We start from the raw sequence: 27,798 nt of genomic DNA on the forward strand, positions 1-27,798 counted from the left end.
CTACAAAGTCAGCCCAATCTTGAGACTGAGTTTTCTGGGTATCCCTGAACAGCACCCTGTACTGCTCAGTGGTTAGGCCAAACCCATCAACCAGTGCATTTTTCAAGACTTGGTAATCATTAGCATCCTCCACCCTTGTGGTGAGGAGCTTGTCTCTTCCTTTACCCTCAAAGGAGAGCCACAAGATAGCTGCCCACTGACTTGGGGGAACACCTTGCACAGTGCAGGCCCTCTCCAAAGCAGTAATCCATTTGTGGATGTCATCCCCTTGTTTAAAGGGGGGCACTATCTTACCAAGGTGTTTTGTATCAAAACTCCTCTCCCTATTGCTAGGTACAATGCTGCCACCAGTGGGGACTGTCCCACTCAATTGTTGCTCTCTAGCAAAGGCAAGCCTCTCTTTGGCCAGGGCAAGTTCTTCCCTTTCAATCCTCAGATTGGCTGCCTTTTCCTTAGCTTCATACATTCTCCTCTGGGGAGATGTCATTCCCCTTTGAGAGGAACGTTGAGAGCCATTGGTATGAAGGGATCTGATAGAGCCTCTTGATAGAGATCTATCTCGTCCATTCCCAATGTTAAGCTGACCTGAGAGTGGCCCCAAGGGTCCCCTAGTGCCCATCTCATGTCTGCTTAAGTTGGACCTGGTTAGTCTGCTGACTTCTACCTGTTCCTTTTCTGCCTCATCCCCTGATACCAAATCATCATCCTCATCATCAGCATCATCTGCTTCCTGAAGAGGATGGTCCTGGGCATCAAAGGGACCCTGTAAGGAGGGCATGTTGCCATCTGAATTAGAAGGGTCTGGGTTACCAGCCCTCCTTGCATCATGAGTCTCTAAGAGACCAATCAGAAAGGCAGTTGTGGGGTTAGACCCCTGCTTAATCTTCCTAGAGGTACACACTTGTCGTAACTCATGGAAGCTAAGCGCAGTATATCTTGAAGGGATGACCTGTGGAGGGTCAACTGACACAAGGGGAACCTCAGTGTTTCCTCCTTTGTCCGACATACTGTTTCTAGTGTGGTGTAAGTGATGCACCTACCTACACTATGTGTTTACCTACTGATCCCTTGCTAAGAGTTGCAGCCAAGGTGTGCTAAGCCTTGAGGAGCTACAACAGCTGGTTCAGTAGAACTCAGAGTATTCTAAGCTTTAGTTATGTGTACCTAACAGTACTTATGTGATCTTTCAACAAGATATTCTTAGGATACGTGTGGTAAAACAACAGCAAGCTCAAATCCCAACCGCTGCTCACCAATGTGAGAAGGTGGCCTGATATGCAGTGCTCACTATTCTAGTGAACACTATGTATCAGTCCAGCAACCCTTATTGATGATTGGTTGTAAGTCAACCTTATAGACCAGCTATCCTAGTAGCGTGGATACGAGCAGTCTAAGGCTAAAGACTCGAGAGGGCGCGTTAAGCCAGCTGTTTACCACACATATACCCCTTGAATACCAAGTGAAAGGACACCCCACAAGTGTTATGAAAATAAACAGTTATTTATTTAAAGATCACAACAGCCCTGTACTCTTTATGAGGACAGGGTACTAAGCACAAACCAAAACTCTTACAAAAATACTTAAGTTAGCACAGTATATACAAATGCCCGAGGGGCACGGAAAACCATATACTCTGAAAGTGGAATGCGAAATTCCTAGCAGGTAAGTACAGTACTAATAGCTTTTGGAATCGCTAGGACTTGACTAGGGAATCGTTAGATTATGTCTAGGAGGCCTAGGGGACTCGGGTGCAGTGTGTGCACTCTCACGCGAGATGCGGGACAAAAGTCTATGGTAGCTAGGAATTAGAAAGTTAGTGTTCTCGGGCGAACCCGACCTGGTAGGGAGAAAACGAAAGTAGATTCTGACCCTTGGATAGTGAGGCTATGCTGGGGCACCGAAATGCCGAAGTTACCTAGCCCAGGGGCTGCAGCTGCATAGGTCTGAAAAGACGTCGGGAATCCTCGTAGACGGACCAGGAGCCGGAAGAAAAGATGCTGGCCGGTGACCAGTGAAGAAAGTTCAGTCGGATCCAAGCCTGGATCTTGAAGATAGATGACACCTGAAAGCAGAGGGGACCAAGTTCGAGACTACTAGCCAGTAGTCAGTGGGCACCAGGAGGGCACCGGATGGTAGCCACCTCGACTAGGTGAGTGGGTGACGCTTGACTCGAAGATCTCACGGACCAGGAGGCATTGTCGGCGACCAGGATGGAGGATCGAGCTGTCCCACGAAGATAGAAGCTGTCGGCGTCGCTGGACCCAGGATTGGGCAACAAAGCCTTGGCAAATTCAAGCCCACGCGGTGGACCTAAAATGGCGTCTGGAGTGGACCAGGAGGGTCCGGGGTGCCTCTCTTGAAGAAGGAAGCAAAGGCCAGCCTGGAGCAACCAGACCAGCAGTCGTGAAGTCGTTGGGCGTCGTTCAGAGGGCCACAAGCCAGCCGGCTAGTAGCCAAACAACGCGGTGCACAGCAAACAGCAGAAGGGCCCCACGCAGATCGTGGAGATGCAGGGGGGCTGATCTTGGGTGCTGGAGCTGCGCAGGGTCGGGGCTTCTCGGACCCCAAAGCACTCACCAGTGGAGGACACGGTGGGCTTGCAGTAAAGATGTCGTGCAGTCTTGGCGATCGTCGGTCCCTTGAGGTCTCGTCGCACTCACGGTTCTCAGCTGGGCTGTAGAGGTGAGTAGAGGTCAGAGGTGCCAGGGAAGCCGGGTCTCGTCGAGCTGGGTCGTCGGATTCGTGATGAAGGACTTGCAGCAGACCGCAGTGTTCTTTAGGATGGTGCCTGCGGATGCAGGGTGACTACTCCTTAGCCACAAGGGAGAATCTTGAAGAAGAAATCGTGAAGTCCTTTTGAAGAAAGTGGTATCTTGATTCCAAAGATGATCTAATTTTAACAGGGGGCCCGCTCCCATCTTTATACTAAAAAAGGGGGCTGACCCGGTGACTAGGTCCTGCCTATGGGTGGGACTAGGTGGGGGGTGGTTACACCCCTCAGCCATGCCGGACTTCCCCAGGCCAGGGGCTGGTGTGCCCCTGGAACTGGTTCAGACCGGCCTATGCGTAGTGAGCACCGGGGTGCCACTCAGCAGTCACCTTCCTGTAAAGCCCTGCCTACCCAGGATACACAAAACCATGTCTGGGACGGTGCTAGCACCGCCCCTGACAGGAAACCCTTTGTCCAGGCTCCCCTCGCTGGAAGGACTCCCAGCTGCAGGGGGTCAGACTCGTGTCTGTGGTGGCAGCATCCATTTTGTGGAGCTGAGGCTTCAGTTAACTTTAACCGGGGTTCACAGTTACATACATGTCGTGTCCCTCTAGAAGGGCGGAATGCTAACCCCGTCGCCAGAATTGGCGAGGGGTTAGTATTCCAATTCGTATGACACCTTACTCGACATGTTTTGATAAAGCAATACCAAAGATAGCATTTAACCGCGAGGATTATAATGCACTTAAGAGTATATGGTATGCGATATCATGGAACAGCTATTAGGACTTGATTCCGCAAGCTGCAGACAGGCTCAGCTCATGCCAGAGCACCATCTCACACGATTCCAAGCACTCTGCCTTCAGGATTGTCAAGGCCTGCCATAGGAGTGACTGATAGGAATCTGTGTGTCCATTTTAGGGTTAGGTATAGGTATACTACACCTACAGCAAAGGGTGATTACACGACTTTGCCCCAGCTGTCATGCAGCCAGTTGTGTCAAATTTAGGAGGCCAGCCAGGGGTGGCACAATACGTGCTGCAGCCCCTGGCAGCCCTGGGTACACCTATGCCCTGAGTTACAGGGTCTGATAAGGTGGCCCAGTACCAATTGGTAGATGCACCTAGGGTACATGAGGTAATTTAGAAAGAGAACAGCCAGGCTGTGGGTCTGATTGGCAGGCCCACAGCCAGAGAAAGTCGTAAACCAGTGAAACAAAAGCAAAAAATCTGGGTGATCATAGGATTGCAGACCCTACTCTCCTACAATTACGATGCAAGTTTTCCAACATAGTTTCCATGCTGGCCTGTCCGACATGGAAACCATGTTGGAAAGAGAATTTGGGGGGCCTCAACAGGGCCCACTTTGGTGTGTAGCCTATGGTTGGAGGCCGAGGGAGCACCTACACTGGCCCCCTGTTGATCCCTGCACCTTGTGCCAGGCACCTTGAGGTGCCTGCTACGGGGTGTTGAGATTAACTGCACCTCCCTTTTCACAATGGCCACAACACGAGCTACCATTGAGTAAAGGGAGCATACAACCGAAAAATATTTCGGTAGCATTGTAAAGGGCAGGTCGTGATCACCGACTGGGTGTTGATCAGTCTCAGGACTGAGTCGGTGTTGGGGGGAAGCAATTCCGCCTGGCATCGAAATCAGCCCCTTAGTCTTTTTAGTGAAAAACAATATACAATCAAACAGCTCTTGAGGGCTAGCTACAGAACGAATATGCCAACATGAAATTCTTACATAGTACACATTCAAATATTAGACTTCTTATGTTAGGCCTAAATATTGGTGACCTCCTTAATATTTAAAAGCAGGTACCTTCCTTTTACAATGGTTATTTTGGCAAGTTTGACTGCAGCTTTAAGAGCTGTAGCAGTCAGTGCACATATTGGCCTGACGCCACAATTTCCTTGTGAGCCTAGTGGATGGCAAAATGTTGTGCAGTCCACAGGTGATGTTCAACTTTCCATACCTTTGATACATTTTCCTGAAGCATATTCTATAGCCTTCCTGGAGAGTTCAATATATCTTTTGAGGGTTTGCCAGTTTTAACATGTTTCTAGGGGTCATGGTGAATTCACTTGGGACTGGACTGCAGCACCCCATTGGGCAGAGTTAAAAAATAGCAATATCAGTCAGCACAAAATTAGTGTAACCATACATAAAAGAGAGGAATTTCCTCACCAAAAGTGAAAGAGCTCGATAACAGACATGAAGGATGAGGTAATTAAATGCAGTTTTGTTCGAAAGAAAGTGCTTATGAAAACATATGAAGTTGTTTCTTTCTGAAGAGCACCGCTCACCTCATACCCCTTTAATGGCATGAGAATGTAATTTGGGCACCTTGCACAGACTGGTGCAGCAAAGACTATTCCCCCTTGTGCATTTTCATTCACATTTGTTCTGGAATACATTCATAAATGATTAGTGTTTATATGGCATTTCATACCACGCTTATGAAATTTCTCAGCATTATCACTGATGCCCAATTTAGTTGCCCTCTGGACCCCCTGGTCCTTCCGAAACATTTCTGAAAGCCCTGGATGATGCATTGTTCTCCGTGCTCTTCGCTTCTCATGTTACCTCTTCTTGGGCAATTTCAACATCCATTAAGATTGCCCGGAGGATCCTGATTCCAGAGAATTAATGGATTTGTTTAACCTGGCACAACTGACTCAGTGGATCAAGTCTCCCTCCCACAAGGGAGGACATACGCTCGATCTAGTGTGTTCCAACTTTGCCAGGTCCGTTACTGACCCCTCTTCAGGTCACTTGGTCTGATCACTAGCTGATCCGATTCTCCTGGACTATTGGGAAACTTCCTGGCCCGCCAGCCATGGCCCAAAGTAAGCCGGTTCGGAAGATTGATATTCCAGCCCTCTATATGGAATTTCATACCATGCTTATGAAATTTCTCAGCATTACCACTGATGCCCAATTTAGTTGCCTGTGGGCCCCCTGGTCCTTCCGGAACATTTCTGAAAGCCCTGGATGATGTAATTGTTCCCCATGCTCTTCGCTTCTCATGTTACCTCCTCTTGGGCGATTTCAACATCTATTTAGATTGCCCGGAGGCTCCTGATTCCAGAGAATTAATGGATGTGTTTGACCTGGCACAACTGACTCAGTGGATCAAGTCTCCCTCCCACAAGGGAGGACATACGCTCGATCTAGTGTGTTACAACTCTGCCATGTCCGTTACTGACCCCCTTCAGGTCACTTGGTCTGATCACTATCTGATCCGGTTCTCCTGAACTATTGGGAAACCCCCTGGCCCGCTAACCGTGGCCCAAAGTAAGCCGGTTCGGAAGATTGATATTCCAGCCCTCTCTAAGGCCCTCTTACTCTTGCGCCCGCTGGCAGCCTATGGTCTTTAAGGTGTGGTAGAGAGTTTTACCACCTGGATTAGCCAAGGGGCTGGCCTCAAACTCTGGCCAAATAAACAATTGGGACTATTTCCACCTAAACCCTGGTACTCTTACTCTCTTAGAGTGCTCAGGTTAGGCTGTAAAAAATGTGAACAAAGCCACTCTTTGCAAAGCCTAGAGCAACTACTATGCAGCCATTAGGGAGGCGAAGACTGTTTTTACGTGGAGCGGATTGCTAAGGCCAACAACAATAGCAAGGAGATTTTCTCCATTGTTAGAAGCTTTTCGACTCCTTGTGCTGAACAATCAGCCCTTCCTGCCTCAACGCAATGGTGTGAGGAGCTGTCTTCTTTTTTTATTGAAAAAATACTGACTATTCAAGACAGCTTGGGGACGGGCACCCGGGAGTTAAGGGATCTTCCTCTTCGGCCCTCCTTAGTCCTCACCCGCTCAGCGCCTCCATTTATAATGTTCACGCCCATAGTTGGGTCTGATTCATTGGCCATTCTCAAATCTTTCAAGTTGGGCTCTCTGGCCGACCCTTGCCTTGCTAGAGTTCTGGCTGGGGTTGCTGAGGTGGTTTATCCTGAGGTTACCATGATTATTAATATATCCCTACAGAATGCTACTGTACCGTCGACTTGGAAACAGGCTAAGTTTCTGCCACTTTTAAAAAACCCTCCTTGGATCCGCTTAAACTTTCCAGCTATTGTACCATCTCCCTCCTCCCGGCACTGTCTAAGGTTTGTTAAAAGGTGTTTTTTTTGTCAGCTTAAGGCCTATGTGGAAGAATCTGGTGTTCTCCACCAAGCGCAATCTGGCTTTAGGGCGTCATATAGCACCGAGACTGTATTGGTGGAAATGGCTGAGACGATTAGGGAATGTCTGGACGCAGGCGGCAGAGCAGCTCTGGTGTTACTTGATATCTCTGCCGCCTTTGATACGGTGCACCACCAACTACTGCTTACCTGACTCTCAGACATTCGCATTGTTGGCCCGCTTGGGATTGGCTTTAATCTTTTCTTGAAGAACGCACCCAGCAGGTCTGGATGCCCCCATTCTTATTGGCTGCCAGGAAAATATCCACGGGAGTCCCACAGGGATCTACTCTGAGCCCTTTGCTTTTTAATATCTACTTGACTCCGCTGATATTTGTGGCAGAAGAGCTGGGAGCAAAAATACTAGCGTATGCTGAGAACATCCAGGTCCTATTTACCTGGAAAGATTCTGACCAGTCGACCGAATCTGCCCAGAAATGTCTTGCGTCGGTGTTTCACTTGCCCAACTGAAGTGCAACAAGGATCCTTCTGTTCGGTCAGTTCCCGCCTGCCTTTAGAGAATATCTGTGGCCACCTGACTTCCCTCAACCCAACTCTGAGGGTGCCCCAGCAAAGAACTTGGGGGTATGGTTTGGAGAAGACCTTTGGTTTTCAATGCAAATCAAGAAACTCACCGGAGTGTTCTTCGGCACTCTTAAATCTCTAAGTAGATTCTTCCCCCTGCTTCCTAGGTCAGCTAAGGAAATGGATGCCGGGCTCTTATTCTTTCTCGCATTGATTATGCCAATGCCCTGTACATTGGGCTATCTGGTACACAAATTGCAGACCATTCAGAATGCCACAGCTAGACTTCTGTTCGACATCGCCAGATGATCAAGCATGAGACAGCATCTTCGAGATCTACACTGGCTTCCTGTGGACCTCAGAGTGCAATTCAAAGCTCTCACTCTGGCCCACAGAGGCCTGCATGGTTTTTGGGTGACTGAGCACAGAGACCTACTGGGAACATAGAAAGCAAAGCGCTTCCTAAGGTACTTAGGAAGCGCTTTGCTTTCTATGCTTCCAGTAGGTCTCTGCGCTCAGTCACCCAACGCCGGATGTTGATTCCCAGATTCCATAGGATGCGGCTTGGAGGCCAGTCTCTCTCTGTGAGAACAGCCACAGCATGGAACTCCCTCCCCTTGGATTTACAATATATTCAGTACTCTAGATTGTTTAAAAAACAACTTAAAACTTTCCTCTATTACCAGCTGGTTTAATCTCCTGCTCCTCAGGTCACAGTAACTCTGCGCGCCAGGATACTCACGAGTAATTGTGCTCTATATAAAACTACTATAGTCAAGTCAAGTCAAATAATTTATATAGCGCGCTACATACCCAGAGGGTCTCAAGGCGCTTGGGGAGAAGTGGGGAATTACTTGTCAAATATCCACGTTTTAAGTTGCTTTCTGAATGCTAGGTGGTTCTGGGTAAGGCGAAGGTAAGTGGGAAGTGAGTTCCAGGTTTTAGCTGCCAGGTAGGAGAAGGATCTGCCTCCCATGGTGGTTTTGTTGATGCGAGGTACAGTGGCAAGGGCTTGGTTGGATGATCGTAGCTGGTGGGAGGGGGTGTAGAAGGACAGTTGTGTGTTGAGGCATTCTGGTCCGATTTCGTAGAGTGCTTTGTGTGCGTGGGTTAGGAGCCGGAAAGTGATCCTCTTGTTGACGGGAAGCCAGTGGAGGTTTTTCAGGTGACCAGAGATATGTTCTTTACGTGGGATGTCTAATATAACATAACATAACATACCGACCTCTAAAATGGGTCTCAGCCTTCTTGGTCATCCAACCTGAAACTAGGTGATCACCATAATTGCCTCATTACCTACACCCCATCATCTCTATGGCCATCATCGAGTCGTCACAGTTTACAGCAGATTGGTCTACCTAGAGTTTGTCTTAATAAATCTTTCCTTAATATTCATGATACAATCTTTATGAGCTCTCACTCAAATCCTTAGACTGTCTCAGTATTTAATTTGTCCAGAGATCATCTCTGATGTCTATTATTGCTAAATTGCAATAATAAATTTCATTCTGATTTGCTAAATTCAAGTTTTACTGCAGGAATAACGAGGAAAGAACATCCTTTCTGATCAAACTGGACACCCTCCATGGCACTAGCACACCAGCTCGCAAAGACATAATGACGACTTACAACAAAAAGCTACAGTAAGCAGATTGTTTGCAACATATTATCATCAGATATATAATTTAAAACTCAGTTCATAAAGTAATACATTTCTGAAAAATAAGTGGGGTAAATCTAAAATGAATGCAGAGGCTATATATTTGGGTCTGACACTGCATGTTTACATTTTTATAAAAAAAAAATACCATTCAAATTCATTACAGTGTTACATTCTCTTTTCTTTTTTTCAGCTCAGCTCCTTCTGCTGCATGTACCAAGTAATTTCTTAGTAGAGAACAGCTATAATCCGCTAGCATGGTTTCCTTAAATAAAATGCACTAAAGAAAATCTTAGCTAATAACAATAAATAGGTTAATAGTTGCCTAACTCCTCAAAAATATCGCTTCTTCCTGAAAATAGAGAGTATGCTACAAAACGAAAATGTTCTCGTCAGGTATTTAGATACATTCTCATTGGTAAAATGATACCAAAAATGTTGTTCATCTCGCGGAATTACATATTTCAGAAAACAGTTTATTGATAGTTAGACAGCCAGTAGGGCATATTTTTAACTATACATCTATTGCGTTGCTGCAGTGTTGACGCTGTCCCTGAGATGCACACAGCGGGGAGTCTGGCTGCATTGCAACAGCTTGTAATGTAAGCAAGAACGGGTGATCATCCGTCTCGTAAGACACCTGATTCCACAGTCTCACTTTAAGAGCAGTTATCAAGCAGGATTTTCTAAAGCAGCCAATACCAGAAACATCATCTTGCACTCTTATACGTTATTGATAACAGTGAGACTAATGATTTAGGAGGACTCTTCTTTCAGACCTTGGCAGGAACATACTCGTCAAACGGGATAATGGAAGGATAATTACGCTTAAAAGACGCACAAACAAATTAAACAATGAACAACGTTTTGGAACAGAATGTCTCTTATCATACGGCCTGATTATACTCTATTTTTTTTTATCTCAACATTGTTAGCTCATTCTTATTTCTATCTTTTTTTTAATGAAAATTCATTGGGATTTATCTTCATGTTTTACAAAACACAGATGACAGAAATTTTTTGCAGCCTGGGAACATATTTACAAAGGCATTGTGCCAATGGAACTTCACTTTTTCCGAAGATCTTGTGGTGCAATGTCCCACTACATATTTACAAAGCGGCATTAAGCTACTTTGTATAATAGCTTAAAGATGCTTTGTAAATATCTTCCCCATTCATGCAGGTCTTTGTGTGAAAGGGGCGTGCAATGGGTGTTGCTAAGGACGTTCCACCGTAAAACGCATTGTTTTTTTTACACTGTCCCAGATTGACAAGGATCTTTTAATCTGAGGCAGAGGCAAAAACTAATGCCACTGAATAACAGGCTAGAGTTGGAGGAATGGAAGCTAGTCAAAAGCCTGACAGACATGTTTCGTCCTTTTGAGGTCTTCACACGTGAAGTCAGCATGGAGGACTGTACTTTGGGCAAAGCTATCTCATTGTTGCGCATGCTAGAGCACCAACTGAAGGCGGTCTTCAACGTTCAAAGATGATACTGACAAGCAAGACGCATATCAGTTGGCGGAGATCTTATTAAGCCGCCTAGTTGGCAATCAAACTCGGAGAAAAACAACCATCGGCAAGGGGCTGAGAGGCAGGAGCGTCCCCGGGCCCCTGGGGGCCCCTGGGGGCCCCAGCGGGCGGGCCCCGGGACTGCCTTCCCCCTCTCAGCATGGCCGGACCTCACAGAGGTCTGCCTGAGCAAACTCAGAGAAAAAGGACCATTGGCAAGGGGCTGAGAGGCAGGAGCATCCCTGGGCCCCTGGGGGCACTGGTTGGCGGGTCCCAGGGCTGCCTTCCCCCTCTCAGCATGGCCAGACCTCACGGAGTACTGCCTTTGAAAACTCAGAGAAAAACAACCATCGGCAAAGGCTGAGAGGCAGGAGCGTCCCCGGGCCCCTGGGGGACCCGGCAGGCAGGCCCTGGGGCTGCCTTCCTCCTCTCAGCATGGCCAGATCTCACGGATGACTGCCTGAGAAAACTCGGAGAAAAACGACCATCGACAAAGGGCTGAGAGGCAGGAGCGTCCCCGGGCCCTTGGGGGCCCCGACAGGCGGGCCCCGGGGCTGCCTTCCCCCTCTCAGCATGGCCGGACCTCACAGAGGTCTGCCTGAGCAAACTCGGAGAAAAACGACCATCGGCAAGGGGCTGAGAGGCAGGAGCATCCCCGGGCCCCTAGGGGCCCCGGCGGGCTGGTCCCCGTGGCTGCCTTCCCCCTGTCAGCATGGCCAACCTCACAGAGGACTGCCTGAGAAAACTCGGAGAAAAACGACCATCAGCCAGGGGCTGAGAGGCAGGAGCATCCCCGGGCCCCTGGGGGCCCCGGCGGGCTGGTCCCCGTGGCTGCCTTCCCCCTCTCAGCATGGCCAACCTCACAGAGGACTGCCTGAGAAAACTCAGAGAAAAACGACCATCAGCCAGGGGCTGAGAGGCAGGAGCATCCCCGGGCCCCTGGGGGCCCCGGCGGGCTGGTCCCCGTGGCTGCCTTCCCCCTCTCAGCATGGCCGGACCTCACGTAGGTCTGCCTGAGCAAACTCAGAGAAAAAAGACCATCGGCAAGGGGATGAGAGGCAGGAGCGTCCCCGGGCCCCTGGGGGCCCCGGCGGGTGGGCCCCGGGGCTGCCTTCCCCCTCTCAGCATGGCACGACCTCACGGAGGTCTGCCTGAGCAAACTCAGAGAAAAAAGACCATCGGCAAGTGGCTAAGAGGCAGGAGCGTACCCGGGCCCCTGGGGGCCCCGGCGGGCGGGCCCCGGGGCTGCCTTCCCCCTCTCAGCATGGCACGACCTCACGGAGGTCTGCCTGAGCAAACTCAGAGAAAAAGGACCATCGGCAAGGGGCTGAGAGGCAGGTGCGTCCCCGGGCCCCTGGGGCCCCGGCGGGCGGGCCTGGGTCCTGCCTTTCCCTGATTCAGCATCGCCAGACCTCACAAAGGTCTGACTAACCTTCTCCCTAGTAATCCGGTGGAAAATTACCCCACTTTCTTGTAATCCGTGCACATAAGGTGACAGAGGGGACCTAAGGCGCGCATGTACCCGACCTCCTGAAGCCCTCGCTGGGAACCGGGAGACAAATGGCACCTCTTCAGGACTTACAGGGAAGTCCGGCCATCTGGTCGCCCCATAGGAAAGCATTGCGGGCGACCAGATGGCCGAGGGGATCCGGGCGACCAGAGGGCCGAGGGGATCTGGGCGACCAGATGGCCGGGCACTAAAGGGAAGCCGTCTGGACACCCTGTGCCCCAACCAAGGAGTGACCGGGCGCCGGGGCATGGCGGACCAGAGGCCCAAGGCCCCAGCTGGGCCCCAGACATGGAGGCTGCCAGGGGGCCCTGACAGGCCCTCCAACCCGGGGTCCCGGACACCTTGAGGAGCAGGGGAGGCCTGCGCAACAGAACCCGACCCGGCCCTTGGCAGTGCAGCGGGCCTGGGGGACAGGGCCCAGGACCCAGGGCCCGAGCACCCGACCCGGGGACGGGCTGGGCCTTAGGACCCAGCGGGGGCTCCCAGGGCCAGAGGTGCAGGGAAAGCCTACCCTGGGCCCTCCGGACCCCATCCCAGGCACCCTGCTTCCGCTGCAGGACCCAGGACGGAGCCCCGGGTGGGGAGGCCACCCTTCCCGGGGCCCCTCAGGGGCCCTGGACGGAGCGTCTGAACCCAGCCGAGCAAGGGGAGGCTCCCCGGGCACCATGGAACCCCGTCCCGGGCTTCTGCAGTACGGGAGGCCGGGGGACGGGGCCAGCCGGGAGCCCGGAGGCTCAGGGGACGCCTCCCCAGGCCCTCTCAGACCCCATCCAGGGCTTCCTGCCACGCGGCAGGCCCAGGGATAGACCCTGGGCTGGGGCAGCATCCTGGCCCGTCCAGCTGCCGGCTGAGGACCGCTAGGCCTAGAGGGGTCCCAGGGAAGTCCGGCCATCTGGTCGCCTCATAGGAAAGCATTGCGGGCGACCAGATGGCCGGGTACGAAAGGGATGCCGCCTGGACCCTCCGGGCACCGTCCCGGGCACCTGCCAAATGGCTGGACCCAGGACGGAGCCCCGGGTGGGGAGGCCACCCTCCCCGGGGCCCCTGAAGCTAGCCGAGCAAGGGGAGGCTCCCCGGGCACCACAGAACCCCCGTTCTGGGCCTTTGGCAGTGCGGCAGGCTGGGGGGACAGGGCCCTGGGCCCGAGCACCCGACCTGGGGCCCAGCGGGGCCCCTGGACCCAGCCAGGGCTCCCAGGCCTGGAGGCGCAGGGGAAGCGTACCCCGGGCCCCACGGACCCCGTCCCAGGCACCCAGCCACGCGACAGGACCCAGGACGGAGCCCCGGGTGGAGAGGCCGCCCTCCCCGGGGCCCCTCAGGGGCCCTGGACGGAGCTCCTGAACCCAGCCGAGCAAGGAGAGGCTCCCCGGGCACCACGGAACCCCGTCCCGGGCCTTTGGCAGTGCGGCAGGCCAGGGGACGGGGCCCAGAGCCGGGGCACCCGACCCGGGACCCGGCCGGGTCCTTGGCCCCAGCCAGTTGCCCGGAGGCACAGGGGACACCTCCCCAAGCCCTCCCGGACCCCATCCAGGGCTTCCTACCACGCGGCAGGCACAGGGACGGACCCGGGGCTGGGGCGGCATCCTGGCCCAACCAGCTGCCGGCTGAGGACTGCTAGGCCGTGAGGGGTCCCAGAGTACCTTGTCCCTAGTAATCTGAAGGAAAGCTACCCGTCTTTCTGGGAACAAGTACGCACCGCGAGGCTCAGGGGACCCAAGGCACGAAAGTACCCGACCTCCTGGAGCCCTCGCTGGGATCCGGGAGGCGAATGGCACCTCATCGGGACTTCCAGAGAAGTCCGGCCATCAGGTCGCCCCCTAGGAAAGCATTGTGGGGGACCAGATGGCCCATGGGATCCAGGCAACCAGATGGCCGAGGGGATCTGGGCAATCAGATGGCTGGGCACGAAAGGGAAGCCGCCTGGACACTCCGGACCCCGTCCCGGGCACGCTGCCGCGTGGCAGGACCAAGGACGGAACCCGGGGTGGGGAGGCTCCTGAAGCCAGCCCAGCAAGGGGAGGCTCCCCGGGCACCACGGAACCCCCGTCCCGGGCCTTTGGCAGTGCGGCAGGCCGGGGGGACAGAGCCCTGGGCCTGAGCATGCAACCCGGGGCCTGGCGGGGCCCCTAGACCCAGCCAGGGCTCCCAGGCCCGGAGGCGCAGGGGAAGCCCACCCCGGGCCTTCCGGACCCCGTCTCAGGCACCCTGCAACGTGGCAGGACCCAGGACAGACGCCCGGGTGGGGAGGCCACCCTCCCAGGGGCCCTCAGGGGCCCCAAACGGAGCCCCTGAACCCAGCCAAGCGGGGGGAGGTGCCCCGGGCACCACTGAACCCCGTCCCAGGCCTTTGGCAGTGCGGCAGGCCGGGGGACAGGGCACTAGGCCGGGGGACAGGGCTGCAGGGCCCCGGGGCTCCGGAGCTCCGGGGCTCCAGGGTTGCAGGGCCCGGGACCCATGGAGCCCGTCCTGGGTACTTTGCCACGCTGCGGGCTGGGGGAGGGAGCCCCGGACGCCTGGGAGGTGTTGCCCGGGAACACAGCCCATCTGGTCCCCGACAGGGAACCACCAGCCCCAGGAGGTTGTCCGGGCATACCCTTGCCCCTAGTAATCCAGAGGAAAATTACCCCCCTTTCTTGTAATCGGTGCACTCGAGTTGACAGAGGGGACCCAGGGCGCAAACGTGCCCAACCTCCTGGAGCTCTGCCTGGGATCCGGGAGGTGAATGGCACCTCATCGGGACTTCCAGGGAAGCCCGGCCATCTGGTCACCCCATTGGGAAGCATTGGGTGCAACCAGATGTCCGAGTGGAAAGATGCGACCAGATGGCCGGGACCGACATGACGCCAATCTGCCTGCCCCGAGCCTCCGCGGGAGTTCTCCTGCCTGCCCTTCCAGGGCTCCGGGGCTCCAGGGCTCCAGGGCTGCAGGGCTGCGGGGCTCCGGGGCTGCAGGGCTCTGGGACTCCAGGGCTCCAGGGCTTGGGGGCTGCAGGGCTCCAGGGGCTGCAGGGCTCCGGGGCTCCGGGGCTGCAGGGCTGCAGGGCTCCGGGGCTGCAGGGCTCGGGGACTGCGGTGCTCCAGGGCTCCTGGGCTCCTGGGCTCGGGGACTGCAGGGCTCCGGGGCTGAAGGGCTGCGGGGCTCCGGGGTTGCAGGGCCTGGGACCCATGGAGCCCGTCCCGGGTACTTTGCCATGCCGCAGGCCGGAGGACGGAGCCCCGGATGCCTGGGAGGTGTTGCCTGGGAACACAGCCCATCTGGTCCCCAGCAGGGAACCGCCCACCCAGGAGGGTGTCCGGACATACCCTTTCCCCTAGTAATCCGGAGGAAAATTACCCCCCTTTCTTGTAATCCGTGCACTCAAGGTGACAGAGGGGACCCGGGGCACAAACGTGCCCGACCTCCTGGAGCCCTGCCTGGGATCCGGGAGGTGAATGGCACCTCATCGGGACTTCTAGGCAGGCCCGGCCATCTGGTCGCCCCATAGGAAACCATTGGGCGCGACCAGATGGCCGAGGCGAGAGGGGCGACCAGATGGCCGGGACCGAAATGACGCCAATTTGCTTGCCTTGAGCCTCCCCGGGAGGGCTCCTGCCTGCCCTTGCCGGGCTCTGGGGCTGCAGTGCTCCGGGGTCCGGGGCTCGGGGACTGCAGGGCTCCGGGGCTGCAGGGCTCTGGGGGCTCCAGGGCTCAGGGACTGCAGGGCTCAGGGACTGCAGGGCTCCCGGGCTGCAGGTCTCCGGGGGCTGCAGGGCTCTGGGGGCTGCAGGGCTCCAGGGCTCCAGGGCTCGGGACTGCAGGGCTCAGGGGCTGCAGGGCTGCAGGGCTCCAGGGCTCGGGGACTGCAGGGCTCCGGGGATGCAGGGCTCTGGGGGCTGCAAGGCTCGGGGGCTCCAGGGCTCGGGGACTGCAGGGCTCCGGGGCTCCGGGGCTGCAGGGCTCCGGGGCTGCAGGCCTCCCGGGCTCCAACCGGCCCAGGGAGATCAGGGAGTCTGCCCAGGCATGAGGGACCCCTGTCCCGGGCACATGGACCCTCAGGACATGCCCCCATTTTCCACTTTTTTTTCCAAAATTCTGCGTAGTGTGCGTAGTTGCACTACGCCCAGCCCTAGTTCTGGTGTTAGCCTGGGCTTCTATTTGAATTCACAAGGGCATATTATCAAGCCCATTATCGATGCTTTAGCGGCAGTTTCCTGCCGATAAAAGCGGCGATAATGTATCGCCCTTTCTTGATAATATGGCCCTTTATTCCATTCAATTTCAATTTATAAAGCTTTATTCGACATTTGTCATAAAAGCATCCTTCCTATCCCTAATACAATAAATACTAAATTTAAAAATAATTTTAAAACACATATTAAACATTTTGACAGCCGAATGTTACATAATAGATACTATACAGTTAAAATTCAAAAAGTTTCTAAAAAAGACAATTCATACAATGCAATAGGATAATTTGTAAGCAACACTAGTTCATAATATATTCACATTTGTCTTTAAAGTGCGTGTGCGTATTGACCATGCCCAGGCAAGAAATTTAGCTACGGCAACTACAAAAAGTGTGGAGCAGTCTGTTTCAAGTATTCTCAAGGCTGTTGATTGACTACGTGTGCCAATATTTTGGCACACTGGTTTCAGCCATTTACGTCTAGGGGTAGCATATTGTGGACAACAAAACAGCAGGTGGGAAATATGTTCAATTTGGTCCTTACAAAAATAACAATGATCATCCCACATGGGGGACCAATGTTTTTTAAAAGCATTTACTGGTAAGGTCCCAATGCGGAATTGGAAATACAATTTCCTGTCGTAAGGGCGTTCTATGATGTCCCAATATATTTCACATGACGGATACATTTTAATGTCCCAGAAGCGGGTTGTCAGTGCTGAATTGGAACCTTTACAGAACATTACTGTGTACACCATTTCCCAGTACAGTTCTTTCAATTTTGCTTTCGATGGGAAGCTAGCCACATCGTAATTTCCCCATAGATGATCCAATTTTAACAATACAAGAAGCCCCTTGAGTTCTTTTAACCATTTGATACAGTGAAATCGGTCAACCTCAATGACATCCTTCAGAGCTTCAGCATAATGGCCCAGCTCTGGGGTCACCATCAAGCGCCTCCAATATAAGAGTGGCCGTAGTCTAGCTATATCCTCAATATTTTTCTTGCCAAGGTCCAATTTCAGAGTGAGCATGGGTGTGCTTTGTGGGACCATGACTAGCCCTCGCAAAAACCTGTTTTCTGCACAACTCAATTCTCTCAGATTTGAGAACCCCCACAGTTCAGACCCATACAAGCAGGCACCTAGCACTTTCATATTGTATATCTCTAGAGCAGATTTAACCGGCTTTGTTAGTGAATTGCGATGTTTCAGTGCTACTGCACCAGCAAGCTGGTTAAACTTTAATAGAGTATTATCAATATGCGATTGCCACTTCATGTTTCCTTGCATGGTGATGCCTAGATAGGTAAAGGCGTCCACTTTCTCTAGAGGGATGCCTTTATATTTAATTACTCCTTTGAAAGAGGACTGATAGTTTAGGCACATGAATTTAGTTTTAGTGGTGTTTAATTCAAGTCCTCTACTATCACAAAATTCCCCAAAGGCATCAACCACTTTCTGGAGACCGCTCGGAGTGCGTGAGAGTAGGAGCGTATCGTCCGCGAACATAAGAACTGGGACGTGGCGACCTGCTATAATTGGGGCGTCGCTTGGGGATTTCATTAGGTGGTCAACAATTCCGTTAATATAAATTGAAAATAGTGTTGGAGCTAGCACACAGCCTTGTCTGACTCCTCGTTCTACTAGGAAGGAATCTGTGGTTTCTCCTTGCTTGCCCCATCTAATTTTGGCAAAGTTATTGTCATGGAGGCGGACAAGGAGGGTAATGAGTTCCTGGCTTAGACCTACATCAGCCAGGGTCTGCCACAATTTTTCTCTGGGGACTAGGTCGAAGGCTGCTTTTAGGTCTACAAAGACAGCGTACAACGATCCCTTTTTGAGTGTGACATTTCTCCAGTAAATTGTTAGAAAATAGAGAACTTGGTCAACACTGCTAGTCAGTGGGCGGAACCCTGCCTGATAAGGGGATAGTATATTTTTGTCGTCAATCCAGTGTTGTAATTTATTCTGAACTAGGCGACCCATCACTTTTTGCGCTGTGTCTATGAGACTTATTGGTCTATAGTTTTGGGCTAGTGTTTTATCTCCTTTTTTAAAAATGGGGATTATTTCTGCTCCCTTCCATGAGTGGGGCACTTCCCCACCCATTGCCACAGCATTAGCCAGCATTTTAAAATATGAGCACCACGCATTCCGGTCCGACAAAAATACGTCGGCCGGGATGCCATCCATGCCTGGCGCTTTTCCTCCTGCTATGCCATCCAATGCTTTGGTTACATCATTCTCATCAAATATTTGATTTTTGAAAAACATAGATGGCGGTGGTAGGATAGGAGCATGGACCAGATTGCGGGCGTACTGTGGTCTAAAAAACTCAGTCCATTTGTTAATAGGGACATTATTTTGTGGCTGGGCAGCTATTCCTCCCCTCTCCCATTTTACAATAGCCCAAAAGCGCTTTGAGTCCTTAGCAGCACAAGCTTCCTTCAATTCCTGCCACCCTTCTTCATCCCAGCGTTTCTTGGCCTTTTTTTGGGCTTGTCTGTATGCATCTCTTGCTCTCCTAATTCCTATTGCATTGCCAGTTTTTAGTTCTAAACTCAAGTTAAGTCGAGCCAATCTGCAACTTTTATCGTACCAGCCTTGTCTCTGTTGGGTTTTACCCTCTTTACTAGGGTCTACTCTTTTGATAATAAAACTTTGTAATTCAGAAAAAAGTTTTTCATGGGCCTCCATCATATAATCTTGGAAGCTTGACATCCCTTGTTTAGACTTAATATTGTTTACTTCATTTACCACTAACACTTTAAGTGCCTCTAATTTTGTATTATCTTTTATCATCATTCCCCATTTGAGGTGGCGCTGGTTGTTAGAACATACTACATCCTGCGTCACCATTCCATTGTCATTAGGGTGCGATGAAGGCTTGCAGTGGGAAAAAAAGGTTAGTTTTAGGGGATTGTGATCGCTTTCTAGTCTAGGTTCTACAACCATGTCTAGCATTTTGCTCCAAAATTTTACATCTATTAATATATAGTCGATTCTGCTAGATGAGCGCCCATTGTCGAACGTATTTTTGCCTAGTAGATCGGAAGGCGTGCGCCCATTTGCCGCTCTCAGGCCTCTGGCTAAGCAGAGACTTTTTAACTGTATTGCCACATTACTCCATTTTTTGATGACAGGCAAATCCAACTGGGGAATTCCCCACTTGGCATCCTCTTCCTCGGACAAAATCCTGTCCTCTTCACCCAGGGGCTCATAGGTTACATTGAAGTCTCCACCTACTATTAGTGGGTTTCGTGGTGGTAGTAATTCTATGTTCTGCTCTAAAACTACTAAGGTGTTAGAAGATTGTCCCCTAGACACTCCCCTAGCATAAACGTTAAAGATGCTGAGCTCTTGGCCATTATCCCATCTGACAGTAAGGGCCATAATGTCATTTGATGGTATTGATAGTTGTTTTATAATGACATTTAGAGATTGTCGTACCCAGATTAGCAAGCCTCCGGAAGGGCGTCCGAGGCGGTTTTTAATTGCCGGGATGTGATAATTTAAATATCCCACTTTGAATGTTGGGGTAAGTGACCAGGTTTCTTGCAGCATAATAATATCGTGCTGATTGATGTATTCAGCCCATTCCAGAGTGTTTATCTTGCTTGCTATGCCTGCAATATTCCATGATACAAGGGATAGTATATTAGTTTTACATTGATTTAGTGGCTGATCTTCTTTCTGATCGCTTGCATTGAATGGCACTTCTAATAAAGACGTTTTTCCATCCCTTGGACTAATCTCGGTCTCTCTAACCCCAGCAGCACATATGTAAACTTCAGTTGCTATCTTTAGCCCTTTTAGAGCGGAGTTGTTACATGTCAAGTGCGATAATTTATTTTCCTCTGTAATCGGATTACCCAGATTAGTGCTATTTGTATTTCCTTCTCCTACATGTTTTTGCTGCACCGGCCCAATGTGAGAGGCTAGATCGTGGCTTTCGAGTCAATCGCATTCGTTTAGATCAGATAGAGCCGAAAAGCAGTTTTCCAAATTTAACCCCCAATCACCGCTAGTACCACCCCTATCCCTTCTAGATCCAACCACTGACCACTTGGTTCTAAGGATAGTTGGTTTTGCTAATAGACCTCTTCTACTATAGAAGAAGTCTAGCGTTAGCGGGACTATTTCTGCCGTTCTTCGTTGGGGTGGAAGAATGTTTTGTAGGATGTCTGGCAATACATCTGGACCCTTCAAATTTAATACCACACAATCCCCGGCAAATTTCTTGGGTTTAGACCCTATCCACTTAACTCTTCTTGCTGATAATAAATCCTCGGTCAACTTTTCTTTACCCCAAGGAGTTGCTTGGATATTATTACCTAGCCACTGCAATGATTTATTTAGGAGGGAGTCTGGGGTCTCAATCTGATCTTTTCTCAATATTGGGACATTGGCAAGTACTAACACTAGAGGTGACGCTTCCACTATCAACTCGACAGGATTTGAATCAAGGTGGGAATCAGATATAAAACCATTCTCTACTGTTGGTGGGGGAACTACAACAATAGGGTTGGTAAGGTCACTTGTGGTACTAAGAGCACCAGTCTGCACTGATGCAAATGTAGCTTTTACGTTCTCAATCATATTTTCCTGATGCTCATCTATTTTATTTATGATTGAGTTAGGGATTTCCCCCAAGTTCTCGTTTGCTGTTTTTAGTAAGGACTCTAATTTATATACTTTATCGGACAAGTGATCTATTTTGGATATAAGTGGTTTAGCCGAGCAAGGGGAGGCTCCCCGGGCACCACAGAACCCCCGTTCTGGGCCTTTGGCAGTGCGGCAGGCTGGGGGGACAGGGCCCTGGGCCCGAGCACCCGACCTGGGGCCCAGCGGGGCCCCTGGACCCAGCCAGGGCTCCCAGGCCTGGAGGCGCAGGGGAAGCGTACCCCGGGCCCCACGGACCCCGTCCCAGGCACCCAGCCACGCGACAGGACCCAGGACGGAGCCCCGGGTGGAGAGGCCGCCCTCCCCGGGGCCCCTCAGGGGCCCTGGACGGAGCTCCTGAACCCAGCCGAGCAAGGAGAGGCTCCCCGGGCACCACGGAACCCCGTCCCGGGCCTTTGGCAGTGCGGCAGGCCAGGGGACGGGGCCCAGAGCCGGGGCACCCGACCCGGGACCCGGCCGGGTCCTTGGCCCCAGCCAGTTGCCCGGAGGCACAGGGGACACCTCCCCAAGCCCTCCCGGACCCCATCCAGGGCTTCCTACCACGCGGCAGGCACAGGGACGGACCCGGGGCTGGGGCGGCATCCTGGCCCAACCAGCTGCCGGCTGAGGACTGCTAGGCCGTGAGGGGTCCCAGAGTACCTTGTCCCTAGTAATCTGAAGGAAAGCTACCCGTCTTTCTGGGAACAAGTACGCACCGCGAGGCTCAGGGGACCCAAGGCACGAAAGTACCCGACCTCCTGGAGCCCTCGCTGGGATCCGGGAGGCGAATGGCACCTCATCGGGACTTCCAGAGAAGTCCGGCCATCAGGTCGCCCCCTAGGAAAGCATTGTGGGAGACCAGATGGCCCATGGGATCCGGGCAACCAGATGGCCGAGGGGATCTGGGCAATCAGATGGCTGGGCATGAAAGGGAAGCCGCCTGGACACTCCGGACCCCGTCCCGGGCACGCTGCCGCGTGGCAGGACCAAGGACGGAACCCGGGGTGGGGAGGCTCCTGAAGCCAGCCAAGCAAGGGGAGGCTCCCCGGGCACCACGGAACCCCCGTCCCGGGCCTTTGGCAGTGCGGCAGGCCGGGGGGACAGAGCCCTGGGCCTGAGCATGCAACCCGGGGCCTGGCGGGGCCCCTAGACCCAGCCAGGGCTCCCAGGCCCGGAGGCGCAGGGGAAGCCCACCCCGGGCCTTCCGGACCCCGTCTCAGGCACCCTGCAACGTGGCAGGACCCAGGACAGACGCCCGGGTGGAGAGGCCACCCTCCCAGGGGCCCTCAGGGGCCCCAAACGGAGCCCCTGAACCCAGCCAAGCGGGGGGAGGTGCCCCGGGCACCACTGAACCCCGTCCCAGGCCTTTGGCAGTGCGGCAGGCCGGGGGACAGGGCACTAGGCCGGGGGACAGGGCTGCAGGGCCCCGGGGCTCCGGAGCTCCGGGGCTCCAGGGTTGCAGGGCCCGGGACCCATGGAGCCCGTCCTGGGTACTTTGCCACGCTGCGGGCTGGGGGAGGGAGCCCCGGACGCCTGGGAGGTGTTGCCCGGGAACACAGCCCATCTGGTCCCCGACAGGGAACCACCAGCCCCAGGAGGTTGTCCGGGCATACCCTTGCCCCTAGTAATCCAGAGGAAAATTACCCCCCTTTCTTGTAATCGGTGCACTCGAGTTGACAGAGGGGACCCAGGGCGCAAACGTGCCCAACCTCCTGGAGCTCTGCCTGGGATCCGGGAGGTGAATGGCACCTCATCGGGACTTCCAGGGAAGCCCGGCCATCTGGTCACCCCATTGGGAAGCATTGGGTGCAACCAGATGTCCGAGTGGAAAGATGCGACCAGATGGCCGGGACCGACATGACGCCAATCTGCCTGCCCCGAGCCTCCGCGGGAGTTCTCCTGCCTGCCCTTCCAGGGCTCCGGGGCTCCAGGGCTCCAGGGCTGCAGGGCTGCGGGGCTCCGGGGCTGCAGGGCTCTGGGACTCCAGGGCTCCAGGGCTTGGGGGCTGCAGGGCTCCAGGGGCTGCAGGGCTCCGGGGCTCCGGGGCTGCAGGGCTGCAGGGCTCCGGGGCTGCAGGGCTCGGGGACTGCGGTGCTCCAGGGCTCCTGGGCTCCTGGGCTCGGGGACTGCAGGGCTCCGGGGCTGAAGGGCTGCGGGGCTCCAGGGTTGCAGGGCCTGGGACCCATGGAGCCCGTCCCGGGTACTTTGCCATGCCGCAGGCCGGAGGACGGAGCCCCGGATGCCTGGGAGGTGTTGCCTGGGAACACAGCCCATCTGGTCCCCAGCAGGGAACCGCCCACCCAGGAGGGTGTCCGGACATACCCTTTCCCCTAGTAATCCAGAGGAAAATTACCCCCCTTTCTTGTAATCCGTGCACTCAAGGTGACAGAGGGGACCCGGGGCACAAACGTGCCCGACCTCCTGGAGCCCTGCCTGGGATCCGGGAGGTGAATGGCACCTCATCGGGACTTCTAGGCAGGCCCGGCCATCTTGTCGCCCCATAGGAAACCATTGGGCGCGACCAGATGGCCGAGGCGAGAGGGGCGACCAGATGGCCGGGACCGAAATGACGCCAATTTGCTTGCCTTGAGCCTCCCCGGGAGGGCTCCTGCCTGCCCTTGCCGGGCTCTGGGGCTGCAGTGCTCCGGGGTCCGGGGCTCGGGGACTGCAGGGCTCCGGGGCTGCAGGGCTCTGGGGGCTCCAGGGCTCAGGGACTGCAGGGCTCAGGGACTGCAGGGCTCCCGGGCTGCAGGTCTCCGGGGGCTGCAGGGCTCTGGGGGCTGCAGGGCTCCAGGGCTCCTGGGCTCGGGACTGCAGGGCTCAGGGGCTGCAGGGCTGCAGGGCTCCAGGGCTCGGGGACTGCAGGGCTCCGGGGATGCAGGGCTCTGGGGGCTTCAAGGCTCGGGGGCTCCAGGGCTCGGGGACTGCAGGGCTCCGGGGCTCCGGGGCTGCAGGGCTCCGGGGCTGCAGGCCTCCCGGGCTCCAACCGGCCCAGGGAGATCAGGGAGTCTGCCCAGGCATGAGGGACCCCTGTCCCGGGCACATGGACCCTCAGGACATGCCCCCATTTTCCACTTTTTTTTCCAAAATTCTGCGTAGTGTGCGTAGTTGCACTACGCCCAGCCCTAGTTCTGGTGTTAGCCTGGGCTTCTATTTGAATTCACAAGGGCATATTATCAAGCCCATTATCGATGCTTTAGCGGCAGTTTCCTGCCGATAAAAGCGGCGATAATGTATCGCCCTTTCTTGATAATATGGCCCTTTATTCCATTCATGATCATGAAATGTTTTTTGGGCCTTATTACAAATACAACGGTCTTTTGACTACCGTACCATGGGTGGCAGTACAACCACCGCCTTCTAGTCAGTCCGACTGCCCGATTACGAGGTGGGTGGTTGGACTGCCACAACACCACCGCAACCCCCAGGATCTTGGACCCTGCATTGATAGGGAAAGCAGTGACCAGCACTTCTGCCTTCCCATTTCAGGTCAGGGACACGCTATGAAATGATTGTCAGAAAGGCAGGGAAGGGACTCCAAACAGTGGTCCAGGCAATTTTGCCTATTAAGCATTGTGGTGAAGGGAACATGTTTTGCTCCCTGATGCCTGGACTGTTGTGTGCACATTGTGTGCCATGCACAACATGGTGCATGGCAACAGTGCACGCACAACAGTGCAGGCGCAGCAGTGCAGGTGCTGCATTGCAGCGACTTCGCCTTCAGGCTCTCTCTGTGGGTCGAAGCAAGCCAGTCCCCCAAGTAAGTATGGGTGAATTTTGCGAATCTCGCGTTCGCGAATTTTGCGGATTTGCGAACTCGCAATCCGCAAAATACGCAAATTCTCGCGAATTTGCGGATTCTTTTTTTTTGTGTTCGCAAGGATTTCTGCCAGTTCGCGAGGGTTTCGTACCAGTTTGCAATTGCGAACTTACATTTCGGCTCGCAACGGTCGCGATTATGTTGTTTCTACGTCTGGTTCATCATCACAGGTTCCCAGCACCCTCTGTTTCACCACTGCCACCCTCTGGTTCATCATCACTGTAGATTATGGGGGGGAAAAGCAAGCACACCAGCCCTGCTTCAACTGACATGAATTAATTTGGGGTTAGTTTATTAATGTGTCACTGTTTTAAAATTCCAGTCTGGCACCTGCTTCCTTATCTGTAATTTGCTTTCTGTTGCAGTGCATTTTTTTTTTCCAGGACCTTTGTGGCCTACTTGTAGCTATTCTATGAGCCTGCTGTGAGGGTCAGAGCAGGGTCATACAATTGTTGCAACTAGCAACTGAATTCTGGAGGGGCCCCAGTCAGGAAGCACTACAGGGAATTGTTACTAATGATGAGTTTGAACTCTTGCACCTGCCGAGTGCTTTCAGTTTTGCAAAACTCGTTTTACTGCAATTTCGCGGGATTTGCGGGGCGCGAACACTCGCGAGATCGGATTCGGAAGCGGCGAATTCGTGCGAATATGCAATTTGTTTTTTTTGCGGCGTGTTAGTTCGCAAGGTTTTGTGCGTTTTTGCGAGCCGCTCGTAGCGCAAGGCGCAAAGTTACCCTCGCGGTCGTTCAAGGGCGCGGCCATCTTGTTTGCCTGACGTATTTCCGTTTCCGGGCGCGAAGTGTAATCTCGCAAAGTGTACGGCTCGCCAGTACAGTTTTGCGAGTGTTCGCAAGGAAAATCTCGCGCGAACTTACCCGCGCGGTCGTGAACGGGCGCGGCCATCTTGTTTCTCATTCATTGCTATGGTTCTGGGCATGGTCTTTGTATCCTCTCTAAATCTCTGCCATCCTTTGCTTGTTTGAAGTTTTTTTTAATCTATTTTACTTATTATCTATCCCTCTATTTTTCTAGCCCTATATTTTTGTGTTTACTGCTACTTTTGGTTAATTTTAAACTACTTTTTTTAACTCTTTTCTTTTCTTCTCTTCCCTATTCTATTTTCTTTATTCCTTTCCACCCAGACCATGGTGAAGGGAGCCGGGAAGCATCCAGAGAAGGGGAAGGGTCCCGCACCCCGTGTCCGGCTCCAGTGCGGGCGTTTGAGGGGGGAGGAGGTCATACCCAGGGAGATCTTTACCCCGGAGGAGGTGGGCCAACTCATTTTTTATGTTCAGCGCCGCCTCCCCAGGACCATCATGGGAGGCGGCAAGATCAGTGCCGGGTACGGGGTCCGGGAGCGCCGGAAGCGGTGGGAGAAGGTGTGCCAGGCCATTTACCACCACTCTCGGGTCTGGCGCACCTACAACCAGGCCACCCACCGCTGGACGGATGTCCTGACCCGTGAGCGAGATCTGCTCGACCTCCTTGGCCTTGAGATCCCCGGGCTTGGTGAGTAGTAGTAGCTATTTCTTTACTACTATGTTTTCTCCTGCTGTGTTATTATATTGCACATTTTTGTTTTTTACCAAGAGCAATAATGCTGCTCATTACATTGTAGGTAAATTATATTTCAAAATCTTCTGTGCATTTCAGGTACACTGCTCTCCTTCTTCTCAGTAGTGTTGCTACTATGCTTATTTGTTTTAGATTTTGTGTTCATTTCATTGGCCTGTGAAATTATGTATGAGTGTAGTTTAAAGAACTGCGTAATGCTACACACTAAGGTTCAGATTTTTAATTACCGGCGCATCCCTGCAAAGTAGCAGGGATGCGCCAGTAATTGTGCGTCACGCCACCATCACCCATGGTACGCCGTATTTACAATGCGGCGCACCATGGGCCCAAAACGTCACCAAAGCGTTACGCATCTGTGCCGTAAAGGCGGCGCATTGCTGGAGTTGCGTCGCAACGATGGTGCAGCTCCATCAATGCTCTGGGGTGCCCTATCTCCCCAATGCTGCGTCAAGCCGTACGTCTGCTTCAAGCAGGCGCAGGGTTTGAGTCACGCATCATTGTCCTCAAAGTGACTGATTGAAATCTTGTAGATTTCCCTCAGCCACTTTTAGGATGCGTTCCTGAGCAGGAACGCCCTCCCTTGCGCCGGAACGCCCCCTATTGGCGCAGGGCTTTACAACGTGATGCATCTCCCATATGCGTCACGTTGTTAATATACACCGCACCATTGCGCCTCTTTTGTGCTGCCGCTGCGTCACAAAAGTCACGCAACAATGGAGCAAAAGAGCCGCAAGGGGCTTCTAAATCAGCCCCTACAGACTCAAGTCCAGTCCTTCCTTTGTACACATGGCGATAAGAAGAAATAGTGGTGGTGGATTGATAGTTTGAGTATTTTAATGACTGGTTAATGTAGTAGGAAACTTTAGTGTTGTCGCTGATCTTCATAGTATTTGGACAAAATTACAACTTCTTTTCCTTGCCTTTGCTACACTGGAACGGACGTGCGGGTGCGGTGTTACATGCTCTTCAAAGTAACACTTAGTTCATCCAGTGACCGTCTACTCTCTCTAGATACACATATGCTATCTAAGAGTCAGATAGTACCATGAATGATCCAGGCATCCATCCATTCAAAGTATATGCACACATACAGTTTCTGTTTCACCCACCCAGGCTGTTCTCCTTACACCCATCCTTGCTTCACGATGGACTTTGGCTGTCACTTCGCGTGCTGCGGACTGCTGCCTGCCAATCCTAGGCAAACCTTTTTAGTACTTTGTTTAGTGAGTTACATAAGGTAATTTCCAATTCGACGGTCCGCAAATCAAGCAATACTAAAGTAATAACGTAGTCGACCACATGAGATTGGTCAATAATATATCCCGTGGAGTAGTTGTCTATTTGCTATTTCGCAAAAATATTTTGTTACTTCTTTTGAAATGTTTGATTTGGTTGACAAATATCATCCATGTTTTCTGTTTTTCTTTCTTTCATGTTGTACATCAGCTTCCCCCAGGGGCAAG

This window comes from Lissotriton vulgaris, chromosome 1_1, assembly GCF_964263255.1.
Source record: "Lissotriton vulgaris chromosome 1_1, aLisVul1.2, whole genome shotgun sequence".
NCBI lineage: Eukaryota > Metazoa > Chordata > Amphibia > Caudata > Salamandridae > Lissotriton > Lissotriton vulgaris.